This window comes from Bison bison, unplaced genomic scaffold (assembly GCF_000754665.1).
Source record: "Bison bison bison isolate TAMUID 2011002044 unplaced genomic scaffold, Bison_UMD1.0 scf7180017864077, whole genome shotgun sequence".
NCBI classification, from domain to species: Eukaryota; Metazoa; Chordata; class Mammalia; order Artiodactyla; family Bovidae; genus Bison; species Bison bison.
In genome coordinates this window covers 161,810-172,869 of record NW_011494649.1, presented here as the reverse complement: position 1 = coordinate 172,869, position 11,060 = coordinate 161,810, and the positions used below count along the sequence as shown (strand labels likewise).

General features: G+C 39.3%; 1 pseudogene; it reads right to left on the bottom strand.

Annotated features, from left to right (window-relative positions):
• Positions 1 to 216: 216 nt before the first annotated feature.
• Positions 217 to 4,611, bottom strand: LOC104986846 (annotated as a pseudogene).
• Positions 4,612 to 11,060: the final 6,449 nt, after the last annotated feature.

The following is an 11,060-nucleotide window of genomic DNA, read 5'->3' as shown; positions in this document are numbered from 1 at the left end:
CATCACCGACTCGATGGACATGAGTTTGAGCAAACTCTGGAAGTTGGTGATGGACAGGGAAGCCTGGCGTGCTGCAGTCCATGGGGTTGCAAAGAGTCAGACACGACTGAGTGACTGAACTGAACTGAAGAATACTAAAAAAACACCCTTAATTTCCAATTACATATCTTGTTAAAGAATAGTTTAGCTTCTTCATGGTCCTGTTTTTCTGGTTCTCTATGTGAAAAAGATACCATATCTTCTTAACATTCTTCTCACAGCTGCCTTCACCTCCTTGTTCTGCAGGCTTTAGATGAGAGGATTCAGTATGGGGGTGATCACGCTGTATTGTAAAGGGAAGATCATCTCTAGGGGGGAACCTGAGGTCGGCAACAGATAGCTGAGGAAACCTGAGCCATAAAACAAGATCATAGTAGTGAGGTGGGAGGAGCAAGTAGAGAAGGCCTTACTTCTGCCTGAAGTGGAGCTGATGCTCAAGATGGTGGAGTTAATACAGGTATAAGAGAAGAAGGTAAAGACGAAGGTTCCAAAGAAATGTAAGAATGAAGAGCAGAGCAGGAGCGTGAAATTGGTGGAGGTATCAGAGCAAGACAGAGGGAAGAGAGAAGACAGCTCGCAGCTGAAGTGGGGAATAGTTTGGTCCTAAATTGTAGTAGTCTAAATTGACCACCAGGAGGATGTTGATGAGAGCATCCACAAAGGCCAGGCCCCAGGAGCCCCACACCAGCCCAACACAGAGCTGGTTGGTCATCACCTGGCCGTAAAGCAGAGGGGAGCTGATGGCTACGTAGCGGTCATAGGCCATCACAGCCAGCAGACAGGCCTCAGTGCCCCCGGTGGTAAACACAAAGAAGGCCTGAGCCAGGCAGCTCTCTACACAGATGGTTTTACTTTCAGAAAGTAGATTTTCCAGCATCTTGGGGACTGTGACAGATGAATGGCAAAGACCCAGAAAGGAGAGCTGTCCCCAAAAGAAGTACATGGGTGTGTGGAGGTGGGGATCAACCCTGATAACCAGCAGCATCACCAGGTTCCCCATCAAGGTCCGGAGGTAAATCACCAGAAACAATGTGAAGAGGAGAATCTGGGGCTGAGGATCAGCAGAAAAACCGAGGAGGATAAACTCACTGGATATGCTGTGGTTTCCCATAGCGATAAGATTTACCCTAAGAATCCAAGAAAGAAAGACTTTAAAACTCCCTTTGTGCCTCCCAGTTACCACACTGCCTTAGCCCTCTTGTTCATTTACACCATTTCACAATGGTACTGGAAACCATGTTCACATATTCCTAAGCTAACTTCCTAATCATCATGATAACTTTGATACTCCTGGATGGCAATGCACCACCCCTCTATCAAATCCCTATGTAAATTTGTGGACTCTTGTCTTACATCTCTGGAAGTTTCTTTAAGATGGGTATTAATATAAAGAACACTTTGTATAGTCATTGGGAATAGAGAGAGAATTTTTGATGCAGCAGAGCAAGACATGAACAGCAAAAGTGTAGTCATTTAAAAAGGGAAAAGGAATAAGATCCAGGCAGGACAGGTGGAGTTTTCTCCATAATTAGGAAGACAGGCACTTTATCTTTTGTAAACAGGAGGGAAGGTAGAGTGAGTGGGGACCAAGGCAGCTAGCTTGGAGGATTTTATGGATGAAATGAGAGACTTTCTGACTGTTGCAAAGTTTTGTAGAATTATGAGATGAGATCATGAACAGAATTTGCCTATCTATCTATGCATGTGTGTTGTGTGTTTTTAGTGAGGTGGTGGTGAAAGATATTGATGAACCAAGAATGTAAAACTCAGGTACACCAAATACCCGAGACTAATTTATGAAGGAAATACAGTAGGGTTAACTGGTGATGTGTTTGCCCATTTGACATGCTGGGACCAATCTGAGCAAGCATCTGAACAAGTAATATTTAGCTGCGTAAGCACCATGTGTAGAACAGATACATATTTGGTTTTAAATGGAGTTTTGTTTTGTTTTCTTTTTACAGCCTTATGTAGTGATAAAGACAAAAAGATGTAAGGAAGAAGCATGCTAGCAAGTGAATGAATCACAGAAACAAGGCTGTGCAGGGAATTAAAAGGGGGGCCAAGCCAAGGAGTATGGCTAGGGGAAAAGCTGTAAAGTCATTGGCTTGGGATTGAAAAACTGCTTATGTAGGAACACTAGAGTAAACAAATTGTAAGATTTGGAGATAATTATTAAAGGGATGCTTGAAATTCAGATTTTGTAGGTATAAGTGCCGGGAGCCAGCGTGAGGAACTCCGCCCATGGCAAAGGTCATGAAGAAGGAGGCTCGGCATATGCAAAGGCAGGATAGAGCCTCAGGAGTCCCCCTGGAAATTCTCAAGCATCTACCCCCAAAACCAGAGTCTGCCTACTTTACTGCTTTGTGCTCTCACCTACACCTCTGACTTTATGGGGGGCTGTCCCCCACCACTTCTCTCTGAAAAAGAGTTAACTTACAGCTCCAGTTAATAAAGTTCCTGGGCGTGACAAGAGTGTTTCAACCTACAAACTCCTTTGGAAGTCCTCTAGCCTGCCTGAATAGGTTCTTCCGGCCACATGTGATTATTCAGAGCCTCCCAACCATGAGAGGCATGAGATGGTCTAAACTGTCTAAATACAGATTCCTTTGAGCAGTTAAAAGATTGATTAGAAATTGTATTGGTGAAGGGTTTTTCACTTGTTGGGCCAATGTTTGCTGCTAAGTTTCCATATCCCTTACCTACTGTGTCCCTGAGAGTGTATTGATTAATATAATTGGTGTATAGGAATGTAAGTAGTAGCTTTAATGTTTGTAACCTTGGACCCTTGAGTTAATTCTTTTCTTGTTACAGCCCACCACACCTTTGCCCTATAGGAATGCAACTTTATCTAATGCTTTCGGAGGGTGGCACCTGACTTTAGAATAATCACCTTTAAAGAAAAATAAGTTTTCTGAAGAAAGGATCATAAAATGTTAATAGGCCTCTTGGCCAGAAGATGATGTAAATCACCTAAACTTTTGCATATGATAAGTTTGCAGGAAGAAAGCCTGGCTTACTGCTGACTCTACCTCTTCCCCCATTATCCTCTATGCACAACTTAAGGTATAAAAACTACTGTGGAAAATAAAGTGCGAGCCTTGTTCACAGAAGCTTGGTCTCCCCATGTTGTTCTTTCTCTCACCTTCTGGCTGAATTCCCATCTGGAGCATGGAGGCTCATCAAGCCTACTAACTTTGCCTGGGCTTCTAAGATCTGACCGGGGAGGCCTTAGTGTCTCCTCTCCTTCAGGAGAACGGGAGGACGCCTGCGGCCTACGTAGGTGACACAAATTCCTTATTTTGGAATTTTATTAGCTTTCCACGTAAACCAAGTTATTCAGCCTCTTTCCTCCACTGAATTTTCTCACTGAGCTATCTTTATTTAACCACTCTTTATACCTTTAATTCTATTGTATCCTGATCACCGAAGCCGTCTCCCCTTCGAATTCCCTGGATCCACCGGGGCTGGACCCCGGCATATAAGTACTTCTGATGAAAAGTGATGGGTGTTACGGTAGCTAAGATGAGGTAGAAGGTTCAGTCTCTGGCACAGTAGAGAACAAAGTCTAGGGTGCTGAGCTAGTGGGTAAGGACTGTTTTCCTGTTTTATTATTTTTTGTTTTATTGTTTAATTCTACTCCATTTTCTTTAATGATTACTTTTAAATTTAAATAGAATTTACTGAAAAATCATTTCCATTTAAGGTAACCAGATGAATTATAAACCTAGTTGACTGTTGGAAAAAACAGCCACATATTTGAAAAAAGAAGCTGTTCCCTGCAACAGAGTAATACCTTGTTGGATATTCTATGCCCAGCTTAAATTCCTTTTAATAGTTTTTTTTTTAAATTTTTAATTAATTTATTTATTTTACTTTACAATATTGTATTGGTTTTGCCATACATTGACTTGAATCTGCCATGAGTGTACTTTTAATAGTTTTATAACCTGGCTCTGCATTGTCAATGTCTCAGCCAGCATGGAAAGTGTACATGCCAACCCAACCTCATGTCACATTCCAAGACCTGCCCATGTTCTGCTTTGTTCTGACATCCCTGACTTGTAACCTCAGACTCTGGGTAACTATTCTATAATGCTGTCCAAGTCTAGCCCACCCTGGCCTTTCCTTCTAATTCAAGACAATCATATTCAGCTCATTGAGGGAATTAGGGTTTCTCTTCCCTTGACTGCTAACCAAGCACTAGATGACTATGTTCAATTACACGTCTAAATAACCAGTAGCAGCAGGTGGTGGCATCAATCTCAATCAATTTGAGATCCAGTGACAAATTATTCACATCCAGAGAAAATTACTCAACTTGTATAGTTAGTGTTGAGAATCCTATATTATAGCACAATGGGGCAGCTGAAATTGTTATATTTTGCTTATTAATTTAGATCTGGTCACAGTGTCCACTTGGGCTCCTGGTGTGCAGATCATCACACTATGTCCAGAGAATACAGGCAAAGCAGCTAGTATATAACTGAAATATGAAATCCTTTATGTCTGGTAAAAAGCTCACATTACTAAGGGTGTGAACGTGTTGGGGCCGCTGTGCCTCTTTGACATGATTTCAGGGCAATACAAAGAAAAACCCCTTTTATATCTCCAATCTCCACATATATCCTTACTTATTGGCTCCAAAAGATTCTATAAATTATGGAGAAAAATTTACCCCTACAACAAGGCGAAAGATGAGCTAAGCTTGCATAGTGTATTTGCACACATGAGACACACTGACAGGAAGAAGAGTTTCTGTCCAGGGGGCTTGACTTCTGCAGAAGTAGAACATCGGATTTCTTTTTGGAAGAATATTTGTAGACACTCTCAAAATAAATATGTAAAATAATAAAAACAAACCATATTATTGTGGCTGATGTTTAAAGTGTCACCATTAGTGATTTCTTTCTTCTGTTGTTTCTAAACATAAAATGTCAACACTTTGGAAAGCATGACATAGCAGTTTTGTTGCCAGATATAGTTCACTGGATCCTATCCAAAGGAAAAACAGCTAAGGACTGATCATTACAGAATGAAATATGACTTTATCTCATGTTTATCAGAAGATATTATCAGAGAACATTAATAAGTGTATGAATGAGTAAGGAGGAAAAGGAGAAAGTGGTTCAGTGTATTCTCAATGTGGGAAGATAAGCCTGATCCATAAAGAGCTTAAAGTCCTAGGTTTATGAAGAGGCACCTGATATTAAGGAAAAAACCTAAAACCAGAGCTAAGAAGGTATTAGAGATAGGCATAACCTATTTCATAATTATACTCAGACTGTGCCTTGATCTTGCCCCACTGGTCTCAGGGCTAGGCCATCTGAAGGTTATTTGAATTGCAGATAAAGCAACTCCCCAAAGCTCACAAGACTACAGTTGATGAGGAGACAGTTGAAGGCATGAAGAATGGGAAATGTGCTCCTAATGTTTCACCATGTCCCTATCTGGGTTGCTCTCAGCTTCTTCAAGATAAAACATAGACTTTATGCCTGAAGTTCACTAAGTGGACTGGAATGTTGCCAACATCCTGCAGTTTAGAGACAGACACATCTGGTATAACCCAATTGTGTCATTTACTTTCTATTTAACTTTCGTGATATTGCTTGGTATTTTAGATCATAATTTTTTCACATGTGAATTGAATAAACTTGGGGGAAGTAATGTATATATTACATTTGGAAGGATAGAATTAGCTTATACATAAAGAACTGGAAACAAGATTTCTGACATACTGTAATTATTAATGCATACCAGAAAGAGGAAGAAGAAGGATACTGCAGAGGGGGAGATCAAAGCATCTTAGGGAAGAGATAATACGAAGTTGTTTGCAGAAGAGCTGTCCCTAGACCTGGAACAGTGTTTTGACAGGAGAGCAGTGAGGAGCTGAGAGGCTTCAAAGGGAAGCTAAGTCTCTTAGGAAGCAAGAAGATATGAAGGGAGTGAAGGGAAGAGGGAAGTACCTTAAAGAGTAGGTTAGGAGGGGAAAAAGCATCAGAGGATTCAGTAGAACATTTCATGCTCTTGGCTTCTCCTGGTGGAAATTATCCTGGAGCGTTGAGCCAACAGGTGAAGAGATCAGAGAACAAGTGATATTCTTTAGGAAAAGATGTACTGTAACTTCCCAATTCTGGGAGTAGACATAGTTTTCTTTTTAGGCAGCTGAGTGAAAGGGAGAGAAAAAAGAAATACATTAGCACAGTCTTCAAAAAGCACTTCACTGGTAGAGAAAGTGTTCAGAATCTTACTTGTGTTCTTAGCCTATTCTGGCTTTAAAGAAAAGACAGGGAAAATATCTTGAAAATTCCAAGTTCTTGACAGGTTGTATTAATCTCTCTCATAGTGTCTTAAGCTTGATCTGGGTAGTAAGTACAAGATCATTAGTTCACACCTTTTCCTCAATGACTATAAATATGTTGCTGATAGCATCACCTGAACGAAGGATTCTGATGTCTAGCCAATCAAAAGAGCAGTTGGTTTAGGCTGAAGTTAGGAACCCAGCGGTTCCTTAGGAACCTGACTCAATAGTGTACATTTGTAGGAATACGGATTATTGAGCTTGAAGCAAAAGTCTAGACTCATTTGCTAAGAAGCTTGAACTTTTAAAAAGTCATATGGGATTTTCTCATGTGTGACCTTTTCAACTTGTGGACTGAAGCAATCAACTTGGACTCTTAGATGACCTTTCCTGCTAGTCTGCTGGGAACTGAAGAGAGGCATGGTAGAAGTGAATCTGGAACCTGTGAATAAGGCCAGAATTTCCCCTCAGGGACATAGAGGCCATGTGGACCCAGAGAATTAACTTGGGATCTGAAACTAGACTCACAGCTAACCTCCAGATTATCTTCTCATGTGTATGAGAAAGTCAACTGGATTTAATATTAATCAGCATTAATATTAATCAAGTGAGGTAACTTTTTAAAATTAAAAATTGATGGCATCAAAGCCATCAGAAGGTCACATCAACCAGCCCACTGTCCAAGAATGGAGTATTCTAATGAAAAGTAATGACTGAAATTGATTAAGATGCATTGAATATATTAAAATACATGATTTAATGACAATGCACAATCATTCAATTAATGAATTGATAGAAGGATAGAAAGAAGAAGCCCACTGGACAGCAATGGAAGTTACACTGAAAGTTTATAATTAATAGGAAAGAAATGAAGTAGTTGTCATGACTTCTGCTATGAATTACATTTCAGGGTAGTCAAAGAAACCTCTATGGATACAAGAACTTACTTTATTTTCAGATGAAGTCCAGCTAAAAAATGCAGAAAAGTAATAAAATTAGAAAATTACCATTTTGGAACTTGTAATAAAATAACTGCTCAGGCAGCGGTCATATATATGTAAATATATAAATATGTAAGTAAATATCTAAGTAAAAGAAGATTTGCAATTAAGAGATGTGATTATAATCACCCAAACCAACTGATCAAGCCTGTCATCAAAATAAGTAGAATAACCAACATCATTTTTCCCTTGCTATAATGCAACATGAAGTTCACAAATCCACTTATGAAGATTTTAAGAAAGGACTGAAGTCTTAAGACAAAGTATGGGACAGGACAAGGTAAATAACAACAATAAATCAAACTGGCTAAATCTAGAATGTAGATATTCCACAGGGAAACAGTATGGATTTCTCCAATAAATAGCAGCAGACACAGTTTTCAAAACTGCTCAGAAGCTGTGAAGACTCCTGCCTTGCCAGTGAGGTAAGTTGCTTGCAGCACGCATGATGGCCCTTGTTTTCCTCTTCAGTAGGATCTCCTGAATCCACCACCTTCAGCCTGGCTCTGCTCTCAGGAGTATTCCCTGTCCATTATCCTGAACAGCCACGTCTGAGATGAGCGCTGGAGAGAATGTCTTTCTGAGCAGCTGTGTAGCTTTCACTACCTACTTTTTGTTGGTACCTGTTGCTTCAACACCTGCAATTTTCTTTGGGGATTGATCCAACACTGGTTTTGTAAGGCATGCTAGTCCCTGTGTACGTAGGTAATCATAGCTCTAAATCTTCAATAGGCTTGATTTTTAAGTCTGAAGACCCTGTCATCTTAATTTTATTTAGCAAGCATGCTCTGCATCATCTCCTTGCACTTTTATTAGTTGGGCTGCCTTGGTGCTATCTGACTCAATGGGCTTAAGTGAGAAGGTAGCACTCAAACCTGGCTTTGCCACTAGGTCTTTGTCTTGTTGCGTGAAAGGAATTTAGTCTTATCTTCTATTATGGCTTTTGCATCAAAACCAATGCTTATTGCTGTGTCAGTTTCAGCTACAATATGTCACTCCTGCAAGACTCTAAATTATAGAACTCTCAATTAATATAGATTAACTATAGGCAGAAACCAACTTGATAAACTGTATTTCCTTTCACTTATGCCTGGAGGCAAGAGTTTTGGCCAGAACTCATTTCTCACAGGGCTTTTCAGAAACGGGAAGTCAGCATCCATCAATGTCTCATATTTTTACTATCTTTTCCTCTAATGTTATGTCATCAGTTGGCATGTGGGCTGCCTTTCAAGCTGTCATGGATGAAACTTTGACCAGGTAATTTACTATAGCTTAACCAGGGTGCTGTACTTTCTACTCTGCCATCTCTAAATCTTTACTGAAGGCAATGGCACCCCACTCCAGTACTCTTGCCTGGAAAATCCCATGGACGGAGGAGCCTGGTAGGCTGCAGTCCATGGGGTCGCCAGAGTCAGACACAACTGAGCGACTTCCCTTTCACTTTTCACTTTCCTGCATTGGAGAAGGAAATGGCAACCCACTCCAGTGTTCTTGCCTGGAGAATCCCAGGGATGGCGGAGCCCAGTGGGCTGCCATCTATGGGGTTGCACAGAGTCGGACACCACTGAAGTGACTTAGCAGCAGCAGCCTATTGCTTGACTGCTTGTGCCAAACCTATGACACATAAGTTTTGTTTGAGCACTCTACTTTCTGGAGTCAAATTCTATATTCCTTAGGATAAATTTTATTCACAAGTATCTGAGACTGAAATGATAATAGCTTAAACAATACAGAATTTTATTTTAGTCATATAAAAGCCCAGAGGTAGCAATTCAGGGTGGGTATGATGACTTTATTGCCCCAAATCTTTAGCTTCCAAGCAGTTTGTATTTGCACTTATATGAAAGACCTCCATTCCCAAAGTCATGGGACAACATGGGTATTTCCATGTTGTGGACAACATGGGTATTCCAGCTCCTGCATTATAAATGCAGTCTAGCAACAAAAGGAGAAGGATGCAAGATGTGGAAAATAGCAAGAAACAAACAGCACTCTTTCAAGGATGGCTCCTTGAAACTTTCATAGTATACTTTATTGGTCTGATTTCAATCATATTGTTATACATAGCTCCAAGAAAGACTTGCTAAAGAATTATTCTGTATATACATAAGCCTGGATAAAGAAGTATAATAATTCTGTCATGAGGCAAAAAAAAACACAACAAGCATTTGGTGACAGCAAGCAATTTCTACCACACACAGGGCATATGAGTAATATAAAATGCAAAATGATAACCAGAAAATAAGGCTATAGAATAATATCAATTATAAATATTGACACAAAATTTCTGAATAAACCAAAAGCAAAAGGAACACAGCAATGGATGGATTCCAAAATAGGATGTTTTGAGGCTGAATAAAATAATGAGAAAAAATAATAGTGATTGTGGGTAATGTTGCTGAAGGAGCCTTATTTTGCCAAATATTAACACTTTAATAAAAAGATAAATAGAACATTGATTAAAAAATTTAAAAACCACAAACTTACCTCAGATTTAATGTGTGACTCAATTGCTATTTTAGTTCAATTAGAAAATATCTTATTTATTAATGTTGCTGTCATAGTTGTTATCCATCATACCCTAATATAGTTAGACACCTATTTCACAGCAAGTACAAACATGAATTCCAATGATTATAGATACAAATGTAAAAAAAATTATATTTAAAACTAAGTGTAAGAAAGCATATCTAGGGAACTATTTTTAAATTCAAAGGTGAAGTAGACCTTTATCTCAATGGGTAAAGAGATTTATTATTTGAAGAAAGTAAATTATGTATGAACATGTAAAAACTAAAACTTTTACATGGCAAAAGATACCATAAATAAAGACAAGAACAACAACAACAACAACAAAAAAAAACAGAAAAAACACCTACTACATAGAATATGAATGTCAATATACATGAAATGTGAAATGCTCTAAAACTGATTAAAGACCAAAAAAAAAAAAAAACAAGCTGAAAGAAAAATTTGGCTGAGGACATGACCTTTGCAAAAGATCAAATTCAAAGAACAATCTAATATGTGAAAATATGTGAAAAGATGTTAACATTGCCTAGTGGCAGAGGGATGCAAATTAAAATAAAAATGAAATAGCACTATGTTGTAACCTATAATATTGCAGGCTCAGTGCAATGGACACTCTTGGCTGGTAGAGTTGTGAAGTGTTAGTACATATCCAGAAAACAATTTGGTGACATCAATTAAAATTAGAAAAATACAAAGACTTTACAATGCTACTTCTGGGAATCAGAAAGAAATTTCAAAGAAATAAAAACATTTAAATTTCATAGTATGTACTCAAAAATGTTTAATGTACTGGTTAAAAAATGGAAGCAAAGAGAGCCTAAATGTAAGGGAATGGTTTGAGAAACTATGGCACATTTATAGGAGAATTTTATGCTGATACACACAAAAATAATGAATTAGAGCTTGCCATATGAGGTGTCAGAGAAGGCAATGGCAACCCACTCCAGTACTATTGCCTGGAAAATCCCATGGACGGAGGAGCCTGGTGGGCCGCGGTCCATGGGGTCGCTAGGAGTCGGACATGACTGAGCGACTTCACTTTCACTTTTCACTTTCATGCATTGGAGAAGGAAATGGCAACCCACTCCAGTGTTCTTGCCTGGAGAATCCCAGGGATGGCGGAGCCCAGTGGGCTGCCATCTATGGGGTTGCACAGAGTCGGACACCACTGAAGTGACTTAGCAGTT